Raw genomic sequence first — 12824 nt, forward strand, 5'->3', positions numbered from 1 at the left:
GGTCCTGCTGACAGCCGACTCGGGTCTGGGCCCCTGAGCACAGACTCCCCCAGACCCTGCTGCTCCCCAGACAGCCCCACAGAACCAAATAGCAGCAGCTCATCTTCGTGTGCCTTTGAAGAAAGCCAGATAATACTGGGCTCAGCCTAGTTTAGGCAGTGGCTATTTCTTTTAAAAACAAAGAAGGAGACAGACAAAATTCCTGCCTGAATCCGTTTGCCCTGGCCCTGTGGCCAAGCCCCAGGAATTCTGCCCTGGCGGGGAAGACTCCAGCCTCAGCACTTTTCTGAGCAGACTTGGGGACTTGGGCCAGAGTCTCCACCCCTGACTCTGGTTCCCAGAGTGGCAGCAAGGCATGTCAGAGGGAGCTGGCCTTCCAGAGCCTTCCAGATCCATGGAATGAAGCTAGGGGATCTTGAGACTTTTTCTATTTTTGTTACAAATTACAAACAAAACTTGTTTCAAAGAATTTTAATAAAGACTCCAGAGTTAAGGAACTTAGCCCAGTACCAGGCAGAGAGTAAGCACCCCCCAAATGGTCATTATGAAAATAATACATTTCTAGTGATAAAGGTAGCTGCCTCATTATAAACAAATTTAGAAAATACTGAGATGTACGAGGAACAAAATGAAATCATTTACAATCCAAACTCACATACATGGGACGTTACGGATATACGTCCTTTCAGGGTTTTTTCATAAACTCAATATATCTGGATTATAATATAATAAACTATATTATAAAGCTGGGTTTAGAAAAGGCAGAGGAACCAGAGGTCAAATTGCCAACTTTCGCTGGATCTTAGAGAAAGCAAGGGAATTCCAGAAAAACATCAACTTCTGCTTCATTGACTATGAGAAAGCCTTTGACTGTGTGGATCATAATAAACTGTGGAAAATTCTTAAAGAGATGGAAATACCAGACCACCTTACCTGTCTCCTGAGAAACCTGTATGCAGGTCAAGAAGCAAGAGTTAGGACCTTACATTAGGACCTTGAAAAACTGACTTGTTCAAGATTGGGAAAGGAGTATGACAAAGTTGTATAACTCTGGTGCTGGAGAAGACTCTTGAGAGTTCCTTGGACCGCAAGGAGATCAAACCAGTCAATCCTAGAGGAAGTCAACCCTGAATATTTATTGGAAGGATTGATGCTGAAGCTGAAACTCCAATACTTTGGCCACGTGATGCGAAGGGCTGAATCACTGGAAAAGACCCTGATGTGGGAAAAGATTGAAGGCAGGAGGAGAAGGGAGTGACAGAGAATGAGATGGTTGGATGGCATCATCAACTCAATGGACATGACTTTGAGCAAACTCCAGACGATAGTGAAGGACAGGGAAGCCTGGTGTGCTACAGTCCATGGGGTCACACAGAGTTGGACAAAACTCAGTGACTGACCACCAACAACAAATAAACTGGATATGTCTGTCTCACACAGCATAAATGGAATGTACTTATTCACACAAAAATTTTATCCATAAACATGGTTGTATGTATTGCTTACTCTATTTTCACTTTACAGCATTTCATGAACTTTTCATATTAATATTAACAAATATTCATTTAATTATTATTCAGAACCACATAGTATTCCATTATATCATAAACAACTCTTCAGTGAGCATCTTTGCACATACAGATTCACTCACTTCTGGATAATTCTGAGACATTAAAGAGCTTAGGGCCACATGACCCAGCTGCTCTCTAGAATGAGTGGACCAGTTTTATCCTGAAATCCTTTCAGGTACTAACAATAATACATTGACAAGAGTCTCTCCTCATTATTCATGGATTCTGTTTGCACATTCTCAACAAGCATTCCCCAAAGTGTTCTAGAAGTCTCTAAGGAAAATAGGATTCAAATGTTGGATATTAAACTTTTAATGCCCCTGGTATACATAATAAGCATTCATTATATATGGCGTGTGTTGAATGAGTGGGGGGAATAGTCAGAGGTGGTTATTCAATTTGGACCACAACGCAGCATAATGAACTCTTCTGCCTCCTCTTTTGGAACTGGGGTGCTCCCCTACCCCACCACGTTTGGGTGGCTCTCTACGGGCATTTCTCTGAGGCACAAGCACCCACCTTACACGTCCCCTTGTGATGCAAAGTCCAGGTCACACTCTTGATCCTTTGTCACCCCCTGAATCACCGAGCACAGTGGGAGTGCAGCATGGATGAGCCCATGTCCCAAACGAAAAGTCGGAAACAAGGATGTTATCTCATTTATAAATCTACTTATGGGGAAGAAGAAAAACACTTGCAGAAAAATAATATTTTGTGACACGTGAGGATTATACAGCACTCAAATTTCAGTGTCCATAAATAATGTCGTTGGAACCTAGCCACACCCATTTGTTCCTAACTGTTGTTGGCTGATTTTGTGACCCTGCGGTCGCCTGGAGTAGTTACAACAGAGACTGTACAGCCCACAAAGCCTAAAATATTTACTCTCTGGTGCTTTACAGAAAAGTTTGCCAACCACTGGCCTGGAGGTAGGAAAGGATAGTCAGTCACAGTGGACTAAGTATCACGGGGACACTCAGAGTGCAAACATCCTACTGTTGAAAGCCATGATTCTCAAACTCCTTGGCCCCAGAACCCTCTTTAACACCAGAAATCACTGAAGGGCTTCCCTGGGGGCTCAGTGGTAAAGAATCTGCCTGCCAGGGCAAGAGACACGGGTTCAATCCCTGGTCCAGGAAGATTCCATATGCTGCAGAGCAATTAAGCCCATGCCCCACAACTACTGAGCCCAAGCTCTAGAGCCTGGGAGATGCAACCACTGAGCCCTCGGGCTGCAGCTACTGAAGCCCATGATCCTAGAGCCTGTGCTCCTCAAAAAGGAGGCCATTGTAATGAGCAGAACGGGCACCAAAACTAGAGTAGTCCCTGCTCACCACAACTACAGAAAAGCCAGCGCCACCATGAAGACCCCGCACAGCCAAAATAAATAAATGAAATTATAAAGAAACAAAAAAGAAAATCATTGAAGATCCCAGGGAGCTTTTGTTGGCTGTGAGCTGCATCTATTGATATTTGCCATACTTGAAATTGAAACTATGAAACATATAAAGCATTTATGTATTCGTTTGTTTAAATTAACTCCACTCGTCTTCCCACCAGCAGCCTAGCTTTTCCTGCCTGGGGCCCCATGAGGATTCCTGCTTAAAGAAAACCACTAGGCCAGCCTTTTGTGAGCCAGCTCACGAGCTGGTTCTTTTGTTGTAGATCATTGCATTAGTGGGTTAGGCTCACTATACTACAATAACTAATTAACTCCCAAACTTTAGTGCCTAACATAACAAAGGCTTATTCCTCACCCACTGTGGCTTGGGGAGAGGCTGAAAGGTAGTCAATGAACTCCTTCTCCACGTAGTCCCTTAAAGACCCAGGCTAATGACAGCGCCTGCATCTTAGAGTTACACTCTCAAGAACAGATGTCCTCCGTGATTACCATGAAGGGGAAGAGAGAGTCCCCCGGGATAGCCCACTCCTTCTGTCTTATATTTTAACCCAGAAGTAACAGTTCACTTCCTCTCACAGCCCATTCGCCAGAACTAGTCACACGGGCCCACCTATCTGTAAGGAGACTGGGAAACATGGGAAATGAACACCATATATGGTGGGCAGGAAACCTCTCTGCCCTCCCATGTAAGCACCCACATGTCTACAATCAGGTGCTACTGAAAAACATTCCCAAGCATCCATGCTTAATCCGAGCAGCCCCATGGGCTGTCCATGGCTCCTCTGTCCATGAAATTTTCTAAGCAAGAATATGGGAGTGGGTTACCATTTCCTACTCCAGGGGATCATCCCAATCCAGAGATCAAACCCACATCTCCTGTGTCTCCTGCATTGGCAGATGGATTCTTTACCATTGAGCCACCTGGGAAGCCAGTCCTTTCCTTAGTCTTTAGTGGGGACAGGTGAGATATTCTAGGCTTCAATTAGGGGAAAGCATGGATGCATAAGAACTTTCCTGGTACCTCTGTCCTAGTGACAGAACAGGTGAGAATCTGAAGAAATAGTTGATGGCTAAGGAGTGATTGATGGCTAAAGAGGACTTCCCTGGTGGTTCAGATGGTAAAGAAACTGCCTGCAATGCAGGAGACCGAGGTTCAGACCCTGGTTTGGGAAGATCCCCTGGAGAAGGAAATGGCTACCCACTTCAGTATTTTTGCCTGAAGAATTCCATGGACCTCGGAGCCTGGTGGGGTTACAGTCCATGGGGTCAAAAAGAGTCAGACAAGACTGAGAGACTAACATTTTCACTTTCAAGAGTGATTACTCAAGCAGAGCCTGGGAACTAAAACAGGACACTTGGTGGCCTGAGGAGAAATAAGCCAATTTTTTCATTGGTGTCTGCCTTACAGACCACGAAGACATCTGGGGCAGTACCTGGAGCGTCACCTCTACCTTCTCTGATTCCCTCCAAAAAGGACAAGAGGAAACAGATACACATAATTGTGGGCTTTGGAAAGAGATAAACTCAGGAGTATATATCTAGAGAAATATGCATTTTTATTTATACCCTAAATCCTCCAGTCTAAACACATTAGATTTTATTTCAGTTCAGTAGCTCAGTCGTATCCAACTCTTTGCGACCCCATCGACTGCAGCACTTCCTGTCCAGGCTTGCTGTCCATCACCAACTCCCAGAGTTTACCCAAACTCATGTCCATTGAGTCAGTGATGCCATCCAACCATCTCAATCTCTGTCGTCCCCTTCTCCTGCCTTCAATCTTTCCCAGCATCAGGGTCTTTTCAAATGAGTCACTTCTTCGCCATGAACAGTATGAAAAGATTTAAGAGGTTTCAAAAAGAAAGAGTTAGCTTCTCTTTTTCTACAGTTAGCCAATTCCAAGGAGCACTTAAGGACCTTGTGGAACCAGAGGCTGTCTCAGTTTTGCTCTGAAATGTAAATCAATCACTCAGGTATTTACTTTGTCCTTCTCATTGCCTGGCACAATGCTAAATACTTTGATGAAAAGAAAAGTACAGTGTGCTATATGGCAATGAGACCGGTTTTGTAGTAAAACATGCCATTTTTGTAATATTTAACCCTAAAGAATTTGTCCTTTGAAGTAGTCCCTTTAAGAGACTACTTAGCAATGGAAGAGAAGCAACGCCCAGTGAATCCATATCTAAAAAAATGTGCTATAGCTGCTGAAGGCAAACTCCAAAGTGCATTTTAAACTGTGGCAGATTATATTTTCCAAAACTAATATCTCTAATGATATTTCTCATTCTATATGCTTTTTGGGAAACCTGACACCCACTCATTAAGACGTGGGCTCTAATTCCCCTCCCCTGGAAGCTAGATGAGCTTCTGACTCACTTGTAACCAACAGAATGGGCGGAAGTGATGCTGTCTGACTTCAGGGTGAGGTCATATAAAGCAGTTGAGTTCTGCCTTGTGAGTTGCACACTCTCCCCAAAGCCGTGACCCACCCTGTAAGCACTCTGATGGCTCCAAAGCCATGATGCTCTGCAGAAGGCCGAACTCCCCAACATGGAGAAAACGCATCACTGTGAGGAGCGGGAGATTTCCAGCCAGCCACCAGCTGCTCCCCCCTCACCCAGCGCCAGCCATCATCTGACTGCAAATGCACAAGAGACCCAAATCCATCCAAACAAGTCCTTCATTTCCTGTCCCACAGAAACTGTGAGATAATAAAAATCATTGCTGTATTAAGCACAGCCAAAGTTGTGTTGGTAGATTTTTTTAAAGATAATTCTAGGCTCTCCAGGAAAAAAAAAAATCCAGATTTGTACTTACTATCTCCATGGTATAAATACTCGCACAATGGCCAAACTTCAGCTACCACCGTGGTGACTGTCGAGCTGGGAGGAGATGCAGCAGTTCAGTCAACTGCATGAGCTTGCCCCAGTGTATCGAGCTGTATCCAGCGCCAAAGACAGACCCTCTGCAGTCCCAAACGGAGCCCCTGGATGTGTTTTAAAGCTCCTTCCCCAGTTTATGTGATTGAGCCCAGAGCCCTGTGGTACTCGAATTTGTGATGCTTAGCTGTGTTAAGGGGTCACATAAGGACCCCTCATTTGACAGCATCTTTTCCTAATACTGAAAAATGTAGTGGAGGAAGCCCTTCACCTTCTAAGGGATAGATATTTTAAGGGATGGGCAAGTGAAACCATAGCTCTTTGGGGTTCTGAAGACTCTGCTTCCACAACTAGGCTGGGAAAACCTGTCCCAAGGGACTTGACAAATGCAGAACAAACTTGTGTACAAGAAGCTTTGGGAGTGCTGGGCCTGCTTCATGAGACGTGGCCACATTTCTAGGGAGACCGCGTGTCTACACACACCACTCCCACCATCACCCAGGGAAAAAATCTATCCCCACTCATCACCATCCCAGTCTACTTAAGGTGGTCAGAACGAGAAAGTCATGCCATTTCAACAGCTTTTTTTTTTTAAATCATAAATTAATATATTCTACTCTGTGGGGGGGGGGAACATATGCACCAAAGGAGAAAATAAGTCACACTCAAACCCACTATTCCAACAGAAAACTTTGGGGTTTTGTTTTTAGCCTTTTATATAAATAGTATACACAGGTTTTATCCAAAGTTGTTCTCTTAGAGTTACATCATGGTCATTTCCTTAAAAAATAATGATTATAGGGACTTCCCTGGCAGTCCAATGGCTAAGACTCCACACTTCCACTGTAGGGAGTGTGGATTCAATCCCTCATCGGGGAAGGAACATCCCACTTGTGGTGCAGTGTGGCCAAAATGTAATAAAAATTATTATTTTTTTTAATGTACCAACAGATCTTACACCTGGTGAGATGCTTTAAAAAAAGATTCACTTTGAAAAAAATGACAATAATGGCTATATAATATTCCATCATTTGGATGCTAACAACTCTAATTAACAGTAGAGGGCACCTCCCAAAACTTTTGAGCCTCTGCAAAAATAGTAAACCGTGTGATTAAGTCTTTGTGTTTTTAATCTGACTGTGGAGCATTCGTGGCAACAGGAAAATATAAGGAAAGAATACGATCATTTTTAAGGCTCTTGATTAACATTATTGTTTTAAGAAAGTTTCTATCAGTGTGAACACCCATGAGGAATGTGAAAGAGAGTCTGTCCTACAGTAAATGAATGCGCAAGATGAATTTTCATTATTGGTTTGATTTACATTTTTGATTAACATATTTGAGTATTTTGCACGTTTGTTAAACATTTATATTCCTGTACTTTACTTGTGTTCTTGGTCCATTTTAATATAGTTACCTTAGCACTTTTCTCATCGTTTTGCAATAGCCTTTCACATAAAAATAAGATTCTTTGCAATACTCATCACAAACACCTTTCCAGGGTTACAGATGTCTAGAAGTTTTAAGGTTTCTGTGGTCAAACACAATAATCTTTTCCTTTTTAACCTATGTCTTAAGCTTTTATATCTATAAAATTCTCCTCTTGAGATCTGAAATTTCCCCATGTCTTCTATTTTTATGTTATTTTTGCATATAACTGCTAAGTGCATGTGGAATTTATTTTGCTATATGGGGAGAGCTAGGGATTATGTCTAATATTTTCCACATGGTTGGTCCTAACATCATTTATTGACTAATCTCCCTTTCCTCACTGATCTTTACCACGTACTAATTTTTTTATCTCTACTAGGGTCTGTTCTTGAGACATTCTGTTATACCCATCCATCTGTTGATGGTTTGATTTGACTATTGAAGTTTTACAATATCTTTGTGTTTCTTCTTTTCCCTCAATGGTATAATATTTTTAATAGACTTCGTTCTCAAAATAATCTGGGCTGGATCAAGCTACCAAAATTTCTTGAGAAGGAGCAATCCAGGCTACTCCAAGTCTTGTCTGAATATAACCCTTGTTGATCTGAGTAGCCATTGTCTTTTTGTGATAATAATCAACTTTCCCGGAGAAGGCAATGGCAACCCACTCCAGTACTCTTGCCTGGAAAACCCCATGGACGGAGGAGCCTGGTAGGCTGCAGTCATGGGGTATCCAAGAGTCGGACACAACTGAGCGACTTCACTTTCATTTTTCACTCGCATGCATTGGAGAAGGAAATGGCAACCCACTCCAGTGTTCTTGCCTGGAGGATCCCGGGGCCGGGGAAGACTGATGGGCTGCTGTCCATGGGGTGGCACAGAGTCGGACACGACTGAAGCGACTTGGCAGCAGCAGCAGCAGTGTAAGCAAGGGGACTAGATTCAATATACTTTGATGAACCATATTGGAAAGGAAAGTGAAAAAATATAAATACTTGTATAACAGAATCACTTTGCTGTATGGCAGTCATTAAAAAAATAATAATAATAATCAACTTTACAACTTTCACCCAGGAACCTACTCTTTTGAATTTTTTTCCCCTGCTCATCCCAGTGTTTTGTTTTGGAATGGAAAAGCAAACAAGGGCAGAAGGAAGAGAGAGCTTGGGCCTTGCTGGGCCACCTTGATAGAAAACTAATATATGTGGCCACCTTTTGAGTGTCAAGTGCCTATTGTTGCTAGAAAGCAACAGCTTCCATTTAGCTATGTTTTCATTGAGACTTAGCAGAGAGACACCCACAAAAGAAACTAGTAGCTGCTCATTAAAGAACATTCAGCAAGAGGGAGGGGCTCTATGTGTAATGCAAGTGTGCTAAGTCACTTCAGTCTCGTCCAACTCTTTGTGACCCCCATGAAACGGTAGCCTGCCAGGCTCCTCTGTCCATAGGATTGTCCATGGATAAGAATACTGGAGTGGGTTGCCATTTCCTTCTCCAGGGGATCTTTCCTCCCCAGGAATTGAACCCATGTCTCATGTCTCCTGCATTAGCAGGTGGGTTCTTTTCCACTAGCACCACCTGGGAAGCCCCTCTGCTTGTAACTTCATCACTAAATTATCTTGAGTGTGCGGCTGCTCCTCTCTGCTATTCCGCCACACCATCTATAAAATGAGTCTTCCAGACTGGATGGGCTCCGGCTCTAACACAGTGCCACTGGTTCCAAACAGCAGTGCCCAAATCTTACAATGAAATCCTCCAACTGCCTTTACTTTCTGGAAACCAGCATCTGTCTGAACTTTTCAATAGGTCAAAGTGTAGCCATCTTCCTGTTTTTCCTGCGCCTTCTTGCTTTGTGAATGATCCTTTCAAGATCCCAGGAATAAAGCTGTCCCCAAAGCGTGAAGCAGATAAAAGCAACAGCAGTACAAGAGAAGAAGAAATTTGTGGGCTTCTTTTTCCCTCCCTCTCATTAGTTTAACTTCTGACCGATTTAAACATTTGTTACACTTTTCCTGGAAACTTAAAAGTTGAATTTGGAATCCAGTCATGGAGAGAAAATTCTGCTGAGTATATAATGCAAAAATATGGTTGCTAATGAGTGGCACTGATTTAACAGGAAATAAGGGAGAAAAATACAAATTTTGGAAGAAAATAAGCAATTTCACAATGTTTCCATTTGCTCCATATCCAACTTCATTGCTTCAGGGGGTAGCTTGGAAATTTTTCTCCTGAAAGTGCAGTAAATATTCCTGTAGACTGTCTGTTTTCTGACCTGGAAGAAATGGCTAGAGATGACAAATTTCCTAGACAACTCTGGGAAATCTGTGTTGATGGTACCTCTGATTTTAAAATCTTCATCCTTTCTTTCAGTAAAAACACTTGAAATCTTGCAACAAGGCAGAAGAGAGCAAATTCCTGCTTCTTTAATTAAAAAAAATCTTTTAAGCCTTGGTGGTTGCTTCGTTTGCATGTAAATGCCAGGGGGTGGGGGCAGGGGACAATGTTTTAGATGCCTTTTGAGATAGTTTAGGGGGACAGCACAAAGCAGCCACCTTCCTCCCCATTAGAAATTCTGATTTTACACCATTAATTGGCATTTTCAAAACAACCCGCACCCAATTTGAAGTCCACAAATAAAATCCAAGCCCAGATGCTGTGTTCACACTTGCATGCATTTAACACTTCATAAGCAGTTCATTAAACTGATAACACTTTAAACGGTAACACTGCCTCTTTCAGACTCCCTCAGCCTGTAATTGTCCTGAGGCTCCGAATGAACCCTTCTCAGGCTGGAAACCGCAGGAATTTACATTCTTGACGTGTGTCCCTTAATTACGGACACCAGAGTCCCTGAGTCACAGAGGGCCAGGCTCGGGCCTGCACGCCCCAGTGACCGTGCACACAGGGACAGGCCCCAGGGGCTGTCGCCAGGGCGGCGCAGGGACCTATCCCAACAGAGGAAAACCCAAGTCTCAAAATTTTCCTGAAAATCCTCAGCTGCGTTTCAGCCAAGCCCCTTGCTTCTTCTAAACACCTTCCTTCTGACCTGAAACTGGTTTCCCAGGCGTGAATCTTCCTGATTCAAAAGGATATGGGATGCGCCTTCACCACCTTCCTTCTAAGGGCCCTAACGCCACCGCCCAAGTTCTCTCCAGAACACGGGAGGCCCTAGCGCAGGGAGGCCTCCCACACTCCCCGCAAACACCCCCAGGAGGAGGGTGAACTGTGGTTAGAGAGGCAACAGAATGTCTGGGTCCGCACTACACCTCCTGGAACAGTGGAAAGGTTAATGGCCATTGGCTATTCGGACCGTGCCCGGCAAATGTGAGCCCTGTATGCCTTTCATTCAAACCCACAACAAGCCAGAGAGGACACTGGCCCTCTTCTGTGGACGGTGACCCAAGACCAGCCTGGCCCGAGTCAGGGGATGACCGTGGTCAGTGACTCTTCAGTGAGCACAGGGCTCTGTGCTAAATCTTTTCCTGCATCATCTCCTTCAATCCTCCCAACCGGTCCGGACTAATACCATCCCCACTTTGCAAAACAGAAAAGGGAGGTGGAAAGTCAGGGACAGTATTTGGAACTCAAGTCCTTTGGGCACTCCTCACAAGGCAATTGTGGAGAAGGAAATGGCAATCCACTCCAGTATCCTTGCCTGGAGAATCCCATGGACAGAGGAGCCTGGCAGGCTACAGTCCATGGGGTCGCAAGAGTCGGACACGACTTAGCAGCTAAACCATTACCACCACCACCAATAAGGCAATGGACTTCTAGGCCATGGCCCCTCGGCGGACACCAGGTGTGTACAGCGAATTAGAGGTTCTCACCGTCTGGCACCGGGGGTTTCACTTCCAGGGAGGCGAGAATCCTGTCCCTCTCGCCTCCCCCACCCCCGCCCCCTGCCCAGCTCGAGGCCGGGACCCCTGAGTTCCCACGCCGGCCACCTGCCCTGGAGATGATTTCCAGCCCCCTGGAAATGATGGGTAACTAACTGATGGGTAACTGATTAACCTGAGCGGGGCTTTTGCAACGCTGGAAGCGACCCGCGAGCCCCTTTCCCAGGCCGGGAGCCCCGCGGTCTCTCGGAACCAGAAGAGGACCCGCGATTTCCCTGCGCGGAGCCCTCCGTGAGCGCGCGCGGGGTCTGGAGCAGCCGCGGCTCCGAGGCCGGGCCCACAGCGCCATCGTGTGGTCTGAGAGGGCAGCACGGTTGGGGCCGTCGGCTCCCACCTTCTCCAGGACCAGAATGGGTTAGGCGACCCCTGCGGATGGGGAAAGACCGCCGTGTCCTAGAGGAACATCACCTGGGCTCCAGCTCTGGGCGTGGGCGGACTGTGTGGCTGCAGCCGCAAAGGGAATGGCCCGGTGGAGCCCTGCTGGGTGAGGACTCTTTGGTCAGACCTGGACTCTCAGCGTGGGGAGCAAGCCACTCAGCCTCTCCCCGTGGGGGACCAGGTTTGCCACAGAGAAAGGCGCGCTGGTGACAAAGGCTGCTGGGAGTCTTCTGCTGCTTCGAGGATGCACCAGACTCTGGGCAGGAAGCAGGGCAAGGTTATATGAAGGCTCGTGCTAGCATTCGTTCGTTTGTTGTAGGTTCATCCAGTAAATCAGTTCACAAAAATGTCATGAGTTCCTCCTATTGCCACTGGGACTCTAGGTGGCTCTCGATACAGAAAAAACTAAAAGTGATGGCTTAGAGTAGAGTGGGTGGCTTTGCGGGTCACATGAAGCCCCTGGATCCTTTTAGTTCTAGAATGGTCGTGTTCTGTGTTAATATATGATGTCACAAGAACTGCAGACCTTTATGTTAACTACCAGTTTTTTCAAAATAGCATTGAGCACAAATGGTATTTCAGGATAACTACCAATTGCAAGGTGATATGAAAATAGCTGAGATTTCTTGGTTAGGAAGCCACAGTCACTGCTAATATACTGTGACATATTGCCTGTATTCATAATTGAAAAAACGTTACATTTCTGTTTGAGGTTACTCAGACTAGTGATGTAAATGCTTCCCTAGGCAAGTTCAAGAAGCTTCTGGATTCTATCCACAGAACACTTGGTTAAGAAGCCTGGTAGGTGAGCAGACAATAAGTAAGTAAACAGGGTGAGTATCGATGGTGCTGAAGGCCCTGAAGGAAATCAACAGGGTGATTTTGACAATAAAAACAGAAGAGAGGGCCTGACTCCTGTAGGATGTCACAAAAAGCCTGGAAGACATTTGATGTTACAAAGCCTCCTACAGAGGCAGGAAATGGCCACCAGGGGCCCCAAGTAGCATAAACCCTGCACAGTGAAAAATCCGACTCTCCAGTGAAAGACCTGTTTTTACTTTCTGACCACTGTGCTCCCCCCCCCGCCCCTGCCCCCGTTCCTAAAACCCAGACTCATTTACATCCTATGGCTCAGTGGTAAAGAATGCGCCTGCCAATGCAGGAGACTGGAGTGCAATCCCTGGGTCAGGAAGATCCTCTGGAGGAGGAAATGGCAACCCACTCCAGTATTCTTGCCTGGAGACTCCCCATGGACAGGGCAGCCTGGTGG

The sequence above is a fragment of the Cervus canadensis genome, chromosome 8 (genome assembly GCF_019320065.1).
Source record: "Cervus canadensis isolate Bull #8, Minnesota chromosome 8, ASM1932006v1, whole genome shotgun sequence".
Lineage (NCBI taxonomy): Eukaryota > Metazoa > Chordata > Mammalia > Artiodactyla > Cervidae > Cervus > Cervus canadensis.